A 15,878-nucleotide genomic window follows, 5' to 3' on the forward strand; every position below is an offset into this window, starting at 1 on the left:
GTTGAATAGAGGGGAACGAAACAGAGCCTTCTTCTGTGTTTGAAAACGCTAGCGACACTAAAGGGGGCTGGTGAGCTTGAATCCCACTAGTTTTTTTCTTTGCAAATAAGAAGAAGTAACAACAGCAGCAAGAATGGTGTTTTAATTTTATTTCAAGGATTCCTCCCAAGAACTTTAAAAAGAGGATTTCTATGGTTTCTTCAAGAGGTGATTTCTTATCTTCTCTTTCAACTATGATGGACATAGAGCTTAATGAAGGTATTTAGGAGTTGAAAATATCATTTAAATTGAGGATTAAGTGAATTATTGAAGTGGGTATTCTTGAAATTGAAGAAACAGGTGCAGAGGAGGACATAACTAGTATTTTGGGATTGTGAAATAGTTGAATATTATTCTTCATGATTTTTAATAATTTAATTATTATTGGGTATTGAATTATTAAGCTCATTAGATGGAAGAAATGCGGGTTTGAATTGAGGATAGTCTTGTAGCTATGTTCTGAACTCTATATGAGTTGAGTTGGATTCCGTTGAATTCAATTTGATTTCTGAAAATAATGGTTATTATCATTGATAGGTTATATGTGTATCCCTGTTATATTTTGATGATCTAACAAACTTACTATTAAGAACCAGATAAGGAACATGATACACATCCTCAAGAACTTAAAGATCAGCAAGTCTCCAGTTGGAGACACAGTTCAACTCTTCAGAGTCAAAGGAACAGCAGAAGGAACAGATAGCTACCAGTTCCCGTGGTGACTGTACAAGCCAACTCCCCCAGCTGTAAAGTTGTTGCCTGCACACGCAGCAGTGCAAAAATAGTGCAACCGTCAACTTTATAGCTACCCTTTACCTAACTTGCTTGCATCATTCAAGTGATGTCACAAATGAATTATTAACATCAAGCAAAAGGTAAAACAAAACACTTGCACATTCAAGAATTGATCAAGCATTCTCTCAAGTCATCTATCAATCTTGCAAGTGACTCTCAAGGGCATCAAGGACAAAGAACAACATAACAACGTACCAGTTCCCTGTATCGAGTTATTATATGTCCTTAGTTATGTTGTACCTTTGTTAAAGCACTCTACTTGTAATTCCTATTTAGCTTAGTTAGAAGCATTGTGTAAGAAATCTTTGTAAATCATAAAACCTTGTATTTATGTTTTGGCTAGAGTTAGTCGAGCTGTAAAGTCTTTGTAATAGAGTTATTACAAAGTGGCTTGTAATAGTGTTGTTACAAATTAGTGAGTGAGGGATTAAGAGGTTAATTCCTAGGTTACAATTGTTTGCAATTTAAAGTTTGCTCAGTAGTGAAGTTAAAATTCTTGAAGGGTAGGTCGTGATTTTTGATCTCGTGATCTGGGAGTTTTTCATGTAAAACTCCATTATATCATTTACTTACTGCAGTGTGCGTGTATTATGTGAGAACTAATAGAGAACCTGGTTCTTTATATAGTTTGGTGGACCATTAATTACAATCAAATGGTATCAGAGCAGGTTCTTTCTATCAGGCTAACACCTAGAAAGGATCCTCATGGCTGCTCCGCCAAACTTCGAAGAAGGTCAGTCTACCTACAGACCGCCAAGATTTAACGACCATTACTATGGATGGTGGAAGACAAGGATGCACGACTTCATCATGGTTGAAGACTCAGAGCTCTAGGATATTATCTGCGATGGACTCTTCGTTCCTATGAAGACTATTGGAGACCCCGCAGTGATAGTTCCTAAAACTAGAAAGGAATATAATGATGCTGACCGTAAGGCTATTGAAAAGAACGTTCGAGCTAAGAAAATCCTCGTTTGTGGTATTGGACCAGATGAGTACAATAGGATTATAGCATGCCATTAAGCTAAGGAGATCTGGGAAGCTTTCCAAACAGCTCATGAAGGGACAACGCAGGTAAAGCAGTCCAAGATTGTCATGCTGACCACAGAGTTTGAGCTTTTCAGAATGAAGGACGATGAGTCCATTGAGGATATGTACACTCGCTTCATGTCTATCATCAATGAGCTTCACTCATTGGGAGAGATCATCCCCAGGAACAAACTTGTCAGGAGGATACTTAGTGTATTACCTGGTTCCTGGGAAAGCAAAGTAAATGCCATTACAGAGGAAAAGGATCTTCAAGAGCTGACCATTGATGAACTTGTCGGCAATCTCAAGACCTATGAAATGAAGAAGAAGAAGAATAAGGATAATGAGAGAAGAGAGCCCAAAAGGGAGAAGAACCTGATCATGAAAATAGACAACAATGACTCAGGTGGTGAGGATGCTAACATGGCCTACTTGACAAAAAGGTTTTAAAAAATGAATCGCAGAAATGGAGGCATTCCAAAAAGGGGAAGCTCCAGCAAGCCTAAAGGTTATGACATATGTCATAAGTGCGGTAAGCCAGGACACTTCATCAAGGATTGTCCTTTCCTCAAGAAAGATCAATACAAACACATCACTGACAAAGCAGCTAAGAGGAACCAGGTTCCTAACAAACGATTCAAGAGAAAAGATGTCACTGACACTATTGTGAAACAAGCCCTTGCTACATGGGGAGACTCTTCCAGTAAATCTGAAGAAGATGATGATCAAGGTGATAGATCCATGATGGAAGTGGAAAGTGAAGCAGCTGAGTATGACTCAATCTTTGCTCTTATGGCAAAATCTAACAATGATGAAGATGACGATGATGATGATGAGTTAAACTTCTTATATGTTCAAAGAAATCTAAAATCTTATTCTTCGAAACAACTTATGTCTTTGGCAAATGTTTTAATTAATGCTTATCATAGTCTTATAAATAATAAAGATGCATTAACTATGGAACTGGGAGAAGCAGAACAGTCAAGATACGATCTAGTAGTTGTGGTGGTAGACTTAAAGGAAACCATTGAGAGTCTGAAGAAAGAAAAAGATGCCTTAACGAAAAAATTGCAAACATAGAACATAAGAGAGATGATCTAGCAGTTGTTGTGGTTGATCTAAAAGAGAACATTGAGTGTGTTAAAAGGGAGAAAGAAGTTTTAACTGAGAGGGTTGCTAACATTGAGCATGAGAGAGATGACCTATTAGTGGTGGTTGTAGACCTAAAGGAAACAATTGAGGAACTAAAAATGGAAAGTAGGCTTGGGAACACTCAAAAAGGAAACTAAGTTGTAAGTGAAGCACACCTTAGGCTTGAAGATGAGTTAAAACTAGTGAAATCTAGTATGTGTGCAGAGCTTGAGAAAAACAGACAACTTCAGGAAGACCTAGGACAAGTGAAGAGTGACCTAGAAAAATCTCTTAAGTGGACCTGGTCTTCTGATGCAATCACTGCTATGTATACAAACAGTGAGGGAAACAGGCAGGGAATCAGGTTTCAAAGGGAAAGGACTCCCTACAACCCTCAGAGCAAGTACATTACTATACCTGATAACTGGTTCTGCACTCACTATGGTTACACTGGCACTTTAAGGAAAACTGTAAGGCCAAATTTCAATCTTAACAAAAGAACAAAGTTTTTGCTGAAAAAGTAACTACTACTAGGGAACCTGGTCCTTCATATAAAAGACGTGTGATGCCTGCTTGGACTAAAAGAGCCCCCATTTACCCCTTTCCTAATTACAAGGGACCCAAACTTGTTTGGGTTCCTAAGTCTAACTTTTGATTTCCTTGTGCAGGGAACAATGAAAGAGAGCAGCCAAGAATGGTACATCGATAGCGATTGCTCGAAACACATGACTGGAAGTGCAAATGATTTTCTTTCACTAAAGGCCCTGTAGGGAGGGAGTGTATCCTTTGGAAATGGCAAAAAGGGATATATTCTCGGAGTTGGACGGATTGGGAAGTCTCTTTCTCACTCTATTGAAAATGTGTACTACGTGAACGGGTTGAAGTACATCTTGTTGAGTGTTTCTCAAATCTGTGACAAGGGAAACAAAGTGGAATTTGTATCCAAGATATGCACAGTCACAAATCTTGTAACTGGAGAAGTGGTGTTAGTGGCCAAAAGATACAAAAATATCTATGTTGTTGACTTTGAGTCCTTGGAAAATGGAGATCTCAGTTGTCTGAGTGTTTTTGATGATAATACTGAGCTATAGCACAGAAGGCTGGGTCATGCAAGTTTAACGTTGCTAAACAAATTGGTCAAGAAGGACTTGGTTTGTAGTCTGCCCAAGTCAAGCTTCAAGGATCGTAGGGTGTGTGATATATTTGTAAAAGGAAAACAAGTCAGATCGTCTTTCAAGACCAAAAAGGAAGTTAGTACATCAAGGCCACTTGATCTCCTCCATGTGGATCTATGTGGACCTATGAGGGTGCCATGTAGAGGAGGAAAGAAGTACATATTTGTTATAGTGGACGACTACTCCAGATTTACTTGGACTTTGTTTCTCAGAACCAAGGATGAAACCTTTCAAGTGTTTGTGGCATTTGTGAAGAAGATCCAGGTGAAGATGAGCCATAATGTAGTATGTATCAGGTCTGACCATGGGGCAAAATTTGATAATGCCAATTTCGATGAATTTTGGGCTGAAAATGGCATTACTCACAATTTCTCAGCTCCAAGAACACCTCAACAAAATGGTGTTGTGGAGAGGAAGAACATGACTCTTAAATACATGGCAAGAATAATGTTGATTGACAGTAGCATTGCAAAAGGTTTCTGGGTAGAAGCCGTCAATACTACATTCTACTTGGCGAACAGGTGCATGATCATGTCTCTTCTGAACAAAATGCCATATGAACTGTTGAACGGAAGGAAGCCCAAGCTGACACATTTAAGAACATTTGGCTGCAAATGTTTTGTCCTTAACAATGGCAAGGAAGCACTTGAAAAATGCGATGCTAAAAGCGATGATGGAATCATTCTGGGCTATTCATCACAAAGCAAAGCCTATAAAGTATACAACAAAAGAACTCAATGTGTTGAAGAAAGCATACATGTGATATTCAATGAATCTCATGACCCATATGGAAAGGATTTGTGATCAAGACGGAGAACAGTCAATTGTCCCTGGTGAATGCATTGACATGGCAAATGGAAAGGCTGATATGATGAGCCACGGTGAGGAATTTGCAAAACTCATGGGGAGTGAGTTTGAAATAAGCATGATGAGGGAACTGAACTTTTCTTGGGCTTACAATGAAGCAAACTCCTAAGGGGACAATGATAAGTCAACAAAAGTACATCAAGGAGCTGCTCAAGAGATTTGACATGGAAGGATAAAAAATCATTGATACTCCAATTGCCGCAACCACTCATTTGGATGTGGATGAACCTAGTCCCTCTGTAAATGAGACCATGGATAGAGGCATCATAGGGTCACTCCTATCTGTCACAGCAAGAAGACCAGATGTTGTTTTAAGTGTGGGTCTTTGTGTCAGGTTTCAATCTAATCCAAAGGAATCCCATCTGAAGGCAACCAAGAGAATCCTGAGATATCTCAAAGGGATACATGACCTGGTTCTCTACTATCCCTCATGAGATAATTTTGATTTAATTGGGTATGAGGATGCTGACTACATTGGGTATCTGGTGGATAGGAAAAGCACTTCTGGCATGGCACATTTTCTGGGTTCATGTCTGATTTCATGAAGTACAAGAATATAAAACTCAGTGGCCCTCTCTACTGCAGAAACTGAATATCTGGCTCCTGCATCTTGTTATGCTCAACTGTTATGGATTAAACGGCAGTTGGAAGATTTCGGTGTATTTTCTGAGTGCATGCCCTTACTATGTGATAATACCAGTGCGCTCAACATGGCCAAGAATCCAGTTCAACATAAGAGAGCAAAGCACGTTGACGTGCGACATCACTTACTCAGAGGTAATGTTGAAAAAGTACTTATTTGTATGAAATTTTGTAGCATAGAAGATCAAATTGCAGACATATTCGCCAAAGCACTGAGCAAAGAGCATTTTGAACGAAATCGCTTGTCTTTGGGGTTGATGAAATCAAGCTGAGGAACTGGTCCCTCGATGATTGGATACGAAAGAGATGTACAGGTAAAATAGATAAAAAGTATTTTCTGGCATAATCTAACTCATCTCTATACCGTTACAGGTAGACACACATGACGATTACATAGCAAAGAAGCAGCTAATGCATTGCACATTGGTCAAAGGATGAGGCTTACATTTGCAAAATCTGTCAAGGAATCTGGTTCCCTTGACACAGGTTAGTAGTTCCTCTGTACTCTCATGCACAACTTTTAAACGGCTGAAACAGTACCACATCATCAATTGCCAGTTTCTGTTCTTTCCCGCTGTTTGAACCCAAATGTCTCGCCTGTTTATGAACCGACCTGACTACCCAAACTGCCACCCACTCCTAACCGGTTCCTTACCCCCATTAAATAACCCCTCTCGGTCACTTTCACAACTATCCACATCAAAGAATCCAAAATTCCTCTTTTCCCTTCTTCAAACCAAACATCTTCTTCTTCAACTCACTAAACTCCATCATGACCGAAAATCAGGAACCCAAAGTGCTCCAGTCATCATCCCCACTATGTCTTCACCCGTTGAAACACCAGTGTTAGAGCCAACATTCCCCACTCCGACCAGTTAAAACCCTAAAGCAAAGTCACAACCACCCACTTCTCTGAAACCAGTTGAGTATTGGTTCTCATCGGAGTCGTAAAATTTTGGCTCCCAAAAGGTTTGTGGTTGTGATCTCTCCTTCTGCCTCGCCTAAAGCAATGGTCGAACAGGATACTGTAGAGATAGAAGAAAACCCAGAGGTTACTAGTCTGCCTGTGCAAGAAAGCTCTACTCTTGAGAAGGAACAAGTAATTGGCCATATCACTGCCGAATCGACAATGGCGGCACCTGGCCTTGATTCTACAGGTAATACTCTTCCTACTTTTGAGTTTACCATGGGGGTACAAGAACAAGAAGCCATAGAAAATATGTTGTCTATAGCTACTGAGGAAAGTATCATTGGGGGTGGTGAAGGTGTGTCTGAGTCTCAGAAGGAAGAAAATAGTACACTAGTGGAGAGTAGGGAACTGGTTCCTATTGAAACATCAGCATCGGACAGTACTACTGGGGCACCTACTGAGGGACCTGATCCCTCCACCCAAGAGGAGCCAACCCAAGAAGAGCCAACCCCATCACAACTATCAACCTGCCTGCCATTATGCTAGAACACATGCAGAAGGTAGCATATTTCAAGGATGGTAATCCCAAACTGCCTTACGGGTTCCTTCTTACTAAAGTGTTTGAATTCTTCAAAGTCCCATTGGGACAAGCTAAAGGGTACCTGTAAGCAAACCTTCTCCAAGACTACCCTCAAGGAATGTGAATGCATTGAACAGATTGGAGGGGTTGGCAGCGCTGCTAATATCTCCCAGTTGATCAACGCTCTAAATAGTGCCACTGCTGAGATAAGTAAGCTGAAGGCAAGGAATGACATTCTTGAGGGTCAGCTAAGTCAGCTTCATGAGGCACCTGGTTCTAGTAGCTCTCAAAGTGCAGATGTTTGCCCGTCTGACCAAGAAAAATGCTAGCCTCAGGAAACAGGTTGAGGACCTGAAGGAGAGACTGGTCAACGAGCAGGTGTTAGCTAATGCTCGAATGGACATCCTTCTTCGCACTCTTGCCTCTTTATCTGTGCCTTCCCCTTCTAGTGCTCCGTAAACAGTGTCCTTCCCAAGTGTCAAGTCCTTAGTGTCCGTATTTTATTTTTGTTCTGATAATGTTTATGAAAGGTACCTTTATTTTAGCTGTTTTTATTTTGTGGATGTGTTTGGCAACAATGGACTGCTCTCTGCTTAATGATCCAAAATTAATGAAAGTCTCATCCTTTTGTTGCTTATGCGTTATTCTTTTGCTCTGTTTTAGTCATGATTGTGCACACACATGTGGAATGAGTTAACTAAAGCTAGACTTCTTTTTATTTAAGGCATGTTACTGATCTTTTTATGATGCCAAAAGGGGAAAAAAATAATTAAGGGGGAACAGATTCAGGGGGAATCATTTTGGTTCTTAGGCGGAACTTGAATTATAAGTTTGTCATCATCAAAAAATTATTATCATTGATTGGTTATATGTGTATCCATGTTATATTTTGATGATGTAACAAACTTACTATTAAGAACCAGATAAGGAACCTAATACACATCATCAAGAACTTAAAGATCAACAAGTCTCTAGTTGGAGACACAGTTCAATTCTTCAGAGTCAAAGGAACAACATAGGGAACAAATAGCTACCAGTTCTTGTGGTGACTGTACAAGTCAACTCTCCCAGCTGTAAAGTTACTACCTGCACACGCAACAGTGCAAAAATAGTACAACAGTCAACTTTATGGGGAATGCCCTTTACCGAACTTGCTTGCATCATTCAAGTGATGTCACAAATGAATTATTAGCATCAAGCAAAAGGTAAAACAAAACACTTACACATTCAAGAATTGATTAAGAATTCTCTCAAGTTATCTATCAATCTTGCAAGTGACTCTCAAGGGCATCAAGGACAAAGAACAACATAACAACGGACCAGTTCCCTGTATCGAGTTATTACATGTCCGTAGTTGTGTTTTACCTTTGTTAAAGCACTCTACTTGTAATTCCTATTTAGCTTAGTTAGAAGAATTGTGTAGGAAATCTTTGTAAATCATAAACCTTTGTGTTTGTGTCTTGGCTAGAATTAGTCGAGTTGTAAAGTCTTTGTAATAGAGTTATTACAAAGTGGCTTGTAATAGTGTTGTTACAAGTTAGTGAAGGATTAAGAGGTTAATTCCTCGGTTATAATATTTTGTAATCTAATGTTTGCTCAATAGTGAAGTTGAAATCCTACCAGGGTAGGTCATGATTTTTAATCCCGTGAGCTGGGAGTTTTCTATGTAAAACTCCATCATGTCATTTACTTATTGCAGTGTGCGTGTATTCTGTGGGAATTAATAGAGAACCTGGCTTTCTATATATTTTGGTGGACCCTTAATTTCTATCAACCATGTAAAATGAATAGAGTTGAGCGCGTTGAAGATTATTGCATGGTGTGGAAGGCTAGAGTAAGGTATGTTAAGATGTACCTTCTCTTAAGTATTACTTAGCAAATTCCATAAATTCCAAAGAGTTACTAAAATTCTTTAAAAGTTGGTTTGGATTCGTTAGAGCGAGCGAAATCTACCAACCATGGTTTAACATTATATAGTGTAGTGTTATTATATAGTATTGTTTACGCATAAGTTGTGTCGCTGGATATTTTCATGCCTTCATTCTTCGATAACACTTTCTATTGTATTTTACCAACTTGATTTCAGTTGATAATAATGTTAAATGTTAAGGTTTATTTGTGAATAGACTTTCAAGTTATTAAATTATCTTCAAAGGAAACATTGCTCACTAGAGATATAAAAACGTGTACAGGACCTATGGGTCAAAATGCTTTAAAGCTATAGTTTCAGGAGAATCTTATATATATTAAATATGGATCACACATACCATGTGTGTATCAATTGACGTCCATAGAGACAGTTTACCATACTAGCACTATCGTCAAAATCCCATGACATTGGGTGAGACGGCCTCGTGACCAGGCGATGGTCACTACAGTTATCGAATATTGTTGTTTATGGAAACTATGGAACTCCCCACAAAAAGGTTTAAAGTTTATTGAAGGTTCATAATCATAGAAAGATTTACCGTTTTACAAAAATTGTTTAAATCCTTAAAATGCTTAAATGTTCATTGTTTATCATCACAGTCTTTACAAAGTGTCACATATCATGTGTATTGTTTTTATGTATCTCGAAAGTATCGCTTCAATCTTAACAAAAGGAGTCAATGATACTTATGAAGTACAATTTCTATAACCTCCTTGGTGGGGCATCTTACCTTATTGTTTCAGATCCTACTCACTTTGGAGCTGATGGTGTGTTCTAGGCGTCTTCTCCATCTTCTAGTTGCTTTTGGAGAGACCCACTAATACTTCCATGGGTTCATTGCTATTGTAGTACTTCTTTTGGACGAGCCAGGGATTTATGTCTCGTGCCATCATTCTTGTGTACTTTCTTAGATGTTCCAGGCACAGTTGTGGGAGGTCTATGTGTGTTCATGGGAACTATCATTTTATCATTCATGTTATGTTGTTATTTTTATTTACGCTACTTATGTATTTTTGCCATTGGCTCAACTTACGTTTTGAAACTAGAAGGATGCTTTATCATCAATACTTATTATTTTTGGCAAAGTTTTATTTTGATTTATCGATATGAGAGTTGGTATCTAAAATAGGTGGTTCTCCCGGTGAAAGTTAAAGGCACTGGGTGCGTTGCGCTAGCATTTATGGGGGCGTAACACAAGGCCACTCCAAGAAAATTTGTCAAGAAAATGCCTGATGCTGCTACACAAGTAGACACAGTAGCCAAGGAATTTGTGGTTTAGGGGGAATCAGTGCCAGTCATTACTAATCAAGTACAACATCCTCCTTTGAAATTAGATATTTTGGTATCTTTTATAGATGTTGCACCCCTAGATACTCTTATACCCATGGATGAGAAGCCCCTACTTGAGAAATTCACTATAGAAAAGGGTGTAGGTGATCTGGGGAAAGAGGTAGATACTACTACTGTGGAGCTTGTGGTTGAGGGGGAAGGAAGCATAAAACTTATGTAAAAGGACGCTTATGATAGCCTTTCATTTAGTTGGACCGAGGATGAGGATGATGATGGGCGTGAAAAGGAGGAAGAAGTTGCGAACAGTCATGAGGAGCATGATGCTTAAAACATAGCCAATGAAGAAGAAGAAAAGAGTGAGAATGAGGGAGCATCTTGAGATGAGAATGAGAGTGATACAGATGATAAGACAGGTGAACATGTTAATGATTCTGCAGAAGAAGAAAATCATAGTGAAGAAAAGAATGACTCTGAAAGTGAGGGTGAGGATCAAGAAAAAGTACGTGAGAGTGAAGGAGGTGATAAAGAGAGTGGGGAAGAATATGAGAATGTGAGTGAGTAATTTGAAGGCTATATGACCATTGGGAACACTGTCATAGCACCTTCAGAAGAAACTGGTGAAGAGACTAAGACTCAAGAACCTGGGTCTCTGTTAACTGCTTTCAGTGGACATAAAGAAGTTAGCAGTGATGAAGATGATGTGCCACTATCTAAGGTAGGGAAGAAACCTAAGACTCCTATAAAAGCTACAAAGTTAGCAGTCCCAACAACAAAAAACGTTTCTCCTCCTGCCAGTACTCCTCTTACAAGGAGTAAAAGAAAGGTTGTTGATGCACAAGTCATTAAGGACTCTAGAATACCTCCAAACCTAAGCATGCTATGCCTTATGGTTTCATGTTGACTCAGTTGTTTGAGAAGCTCAACATTGCCTTACGCGAGCTTAAGTTTGGAAACTACAATGACGTTTTGGATATTGTTACCTTTATGCAGTGTGGGTATGAGGAGATCACGGCAAGATGAGCCACAAGATCTGTTATTCTACTTGGGAGCAGCAGGGTTGCAGAGCTTAGTAAGAGGTTGGAGTTAGTTATTGAAGAGAATGCCAAGCTTTGTGAAGACAATGATGAGTTGATAGAGGAAACAAGGCTCATGATCAAGAGATTGTCACCCTTGTGAAAGATTTTGACCCCCTCTACTTCTCACCCATGAACCTGTTCTTTCCTCTGTTCTTAGTTTCTTTTGCTGTTCCAGTAATGCCTTATGTTTTTTTCCTTAGTCTGAGTAGTTTCTAGTATGCTTAGTTTATTTTGTTCTAATGGTTAAGACGAGGCCCTAGTCCTCTTTTGGAACTACTTAATGTCTCCTCTTGTTCTGCTTTAGTGCTTTGTATAATATAGAATCTTCAGCCTAGTCTGTTTGCCTTGATATTTCTTAAGCTTGTGTTGCAACATGTTTGGCCTTGAATCTTACATTATCTTTGCTTATTGTCTAACATTACTTTGTGTGTTTTCGATGATTCCAAAAGGGGTAAGATAGGGCTGGAAGGTTGTGGGTTTGTGAACATATATGTCTTTCAATATTACTTCTCACTTGTTGTCATTATCTGGTTCTTTAATGTGATTACTAGGTTCTATTGTGTACAAAAATTTGCCATCATCAAAAAGGGAGATTTGTTGCGTATTAAAGTTTTGATGATTGACAAAGTATGACTAAATGCTCAAAGAACAATTTTCTCAATGTAGCTGCTTAATTGTTCTACAAAACCAACTCCTCAGGATTAAGGACCATCTCCTCATGTTGATACTTGTACGTTTGTACAAGACAATAACTTTTTCTCAAAGTTATCTAGGTCTGAGTTTGGTGGAAAAAGGCTGCTATATGTTATAAGGGTTGTTGCTCAAGAAGATACGGATAATTCAGTCAGAGACAAAAGTCCCAAAGTTAGTGAAATCCTTGGAACATTAGGAGTCCTATCAAAGAGGAAGCTAACTTTGAATACGACTCCTAGAAGATCTCAGTTGAAGCTATTAAAGATGATAGACTTTGGACTTCTGAATCTATCCTTTTACGCATTAACTGAAGAGTCATAAGCTGTTTATCCTAGTTGAGTACTTGCATTGTATTCTTCTTGAGTCAGCCTGGTGGATGTGTTTTAGAAAATTGAGTTGTAATCAAGTGTCATTTACAATTAATAAGTTGGAGTGAATATTTGCTTTACAGGTTAGAGTAACTCATGAATCAAATATAAGTAGTTGGTGTATTAGAGAGTATTGAATAACAGTCTTGTAATTGATACATTTTGGCTCATTATTCTAGTGGAGTTACAGTTGAAAAGTTTACGTGGTAGATCGTGATTTTTGCACCTTTTGAGCCGGGTGATTTTCCACGTAAAAATTGATGTGTTCATTTTATTGCTTATTTACTTCACGCTTAAGGAGCACGGTAAAGAACCAAGATCTTTAGTAATCCATATGGGTACTCAAACAAGTAGTTTTTGTGAACTTCTTCAACATGCAAGAGGTTGAATCTTGATCTTTCTTTGCGTCACTATAATTTGTGATTCTATGTTCCAAGTCCATTACTTTCCATTTCTTGTGACCACCATTGATCATTGTTACTTGCTTTACTAATTAGTTTTTATTTTTTTATAGGTGTCAGTTGTATTCCTAAATCAAAAGTATGTGTTTGGCGTCGCATAAGAGGTGATCATTCTATAGCTAGCTAGTCGATTTAGTATGTTATTCCTTGTGGGATTCGACCCAGACAGAAGTTAGGTATTATATTTGCATTGACTGTTTGATCTCTTTATAAAGCATTATTGTGTGATAAACAAATTTGGTGCCGATATCGAGGAACAATTAGCGTATTAGTTTACTGTAACGACCCGGTTGGTCATTTTGAGAGTTATAGTCCCGTTTTTCCCATTTCTTCTTGTTTTGGTGTTACTCAGCTATATTGTGTTATACCGGGCTAGTCGGTTCGGGTCCAGAGTGGTTTCGGAGTGAATTGAGACACATAGTCTCTTAATTGGAAGCTTAAGTTGGAAAAGTTGACCGGAAGTTGACTTATATGTAAACGATATTGGATTAAACATTTGATGGTTCCGTTAGCTCCGTTAGGTGATTTCGGACTTAGGAGCGCATCCGGAATGTGATTTGGAGGTTCGTGATAGAATTAGGCTTGAATTGGCGAAAGTTATAATTTTTGCGATTTTGGACGGTAGTGAAAATTTTGATATCGGGGTTGGATTGGATTTCCGGAAGTTGGGATAGGTTCGTGGTGTCATTTCTGACTTGTGTGCAAAATATGAGGTCATTCGGACGTGGTTTGGTAGGGTTCGGCATCGTTTGTGAAATTCGGAAATTTCTAAGTTCATTAGGCTTGAATCAGTGTGTAATTTGTTGTGTTGAGTGATTCAAAGGTTAGACTATGTTCGTATGATAATATGGGACATGTTGGTATGTTTGGTTGAGGCCCCTAGGGTCTCGGGTGAGTTTCGAGTGGTTAACAGACCAATTATGGCCTTTAAGAGATAGCTAATCTGCTGGTTTTTACTGTTGCTGGTTTCCTCTTACGCGTTCGTGAGGTAGGTGTCGCATTCGCGAAGATTATCTGGAGATTGTGGAAGAATTGTTCTTCGCGTTCGCGAAGTAAGGGATGCGTTCGCAAAGGTTTAGGAGTAGAGTGCATTGCGGACGCGAGATGAGTAACGCATTCGCGAAGAAGAGAAGAGGCAGCTGGGGACCCCATCCACTTGGTCTAAGCGTTCACGAGGGTGCGTTCGCGTTCGCGAAGAGAAGGTTCAGTAAAGGTTCGCATTCGCGTAGAAGGGATTTCTGGGCAGAGGCAGTTGTGCTTCGTGAACGCGAGGGTACTTCCTAGTTCGCGAAGAAGGAAAATCTGGGCAGCAGTGTTAAATTTCAAAATCGTGGGGTTTGAACCCATTTTTCAAATTTTGAGCTAGAGACCACAGATTTAGGCGATTGTTTAAGGGATTTTCAGTGAGTTGATTGGGGTAAGTGTTTCTCACTTGGTTTTGGTTAAATTCCAAGATTGAATCTTGATTTTTATCATATAAATTGTGATTTTGGGTGAAAATTTGGGGAAAAAGTGGAAGAGTTCTTGAGATAGAATTTTGAGGTTTTGAAGGGGGTTTTGTTGTCGAATTTTGATAAATTTGGTATGACTAGACTCATGAATGAATGGGCTTTTGAGTTTTGTGATTTTTGTCGAATTTCGAGATGTGGGCCCAGGGGCTGAGTTTGAGCCAATTTCGGGATTTTGGTCTAAATTTGGTAGTTTTTCTTGTGAAATTCATTCCTTGTGAAATTTGGTAATTTGGTAGTATTGTACTGATTGTGAATAGATTCAGAGCATTTCGAGGCCGAATCGAGGGGCAAGAGCATCACAAAGTAGGGTTTTGATCGGTTTGAGGTAAGTAACGATTATAAATCTGGTCCTGAGGGTATGAAACTCCAGAATTTTGTATCATTTTACTGTTTGGAAGTGGCGCACATGCTAGGTGACGGGCATATGGGTGTGCGCCATTGGGGATTATAACTTGGTCCGTCCCGTATCAAGTATAAAGATGAATATTTTGTTGAAACTATATGACTCTTATGTATTTTAGAAAGAATTTCTGTAAATCAGGTTGGATGCCATGTTTAGGACTTATGCTAATGTTGTTTGGACCCCTAGAGGTCTTTTCTTGCTATCCTCTCATTGTTTTTGATTGAAAATCTATACTCAGTCATGTTTATACATATTTACAGCATAACTCAGTCTCTATTACTCTATTTTGATGCATCATATAAATGTTGTTTGGGCCGAATACTTTGTTTTCTAAGAGTATCATCCAAACGAGTGGTTGCTGAGTGACTGGGAGGCATGAGTGATGGTGAGGTCTGCCCGATGGGCTGTATATGAGTGACTGTGAAGTTTGCCGAGAGGATGTATATAAGTCTTGTTGCCCGAGGGGCTGATTATGATTTCATTATTTTTGCTCACCTTTGCATTTAGCCTTTGTTTGAAAACTGTTGAAAGATGTCTTTAAATGATTTTACTGGAACTGGATTTAAAAGAGCTGATTTGATTCAAACTTTGGTTTTAAAAGCATGCTGTATTTTACTGAATTTTTGTGATATGAACTTTACTTATATTATTGTTCGTCACTACTTCTCAGTCTTTATTTATTGTTGTTATTTACTGAGTTGGCTTACTCACGTTACTCCCTGCACCTTGTGTGCAGATCCAGGCGTATCTGGACACGGTAGCGGCTATTGACTATTCTGGTTGCAGATTTTCTCGGGGATAGCAAGATAGCTGTCTGGCAATCGCAGCCCTGCTCTTCTCCCTCTTATCTTCTTTTAGTTGTATTTAGCTATTTTTCAGACTATGTTAGTCTTGATATTGTCAGACAAATTATAGAAGATGATCATGACTAGTGACACCCTGATATCTGGCTTTTCTTTTTCGCACTTTTGCTTTGAT

Source organism: Nicotiana tabacum, chromosome 14, assembly GCF_000715075.1.
Source record: "Nicotiana tabacum cultivar K326 chromosome 14, ASM71507v2, whole genome shotgun sequence".
NCBI classification, from domain to species: Eukaryota; Viridiplantae; Streptophyta; class Magnoliopsida; order Solanales; family Solanaceae; genus Nicotiana; species Nicotiana tabacum.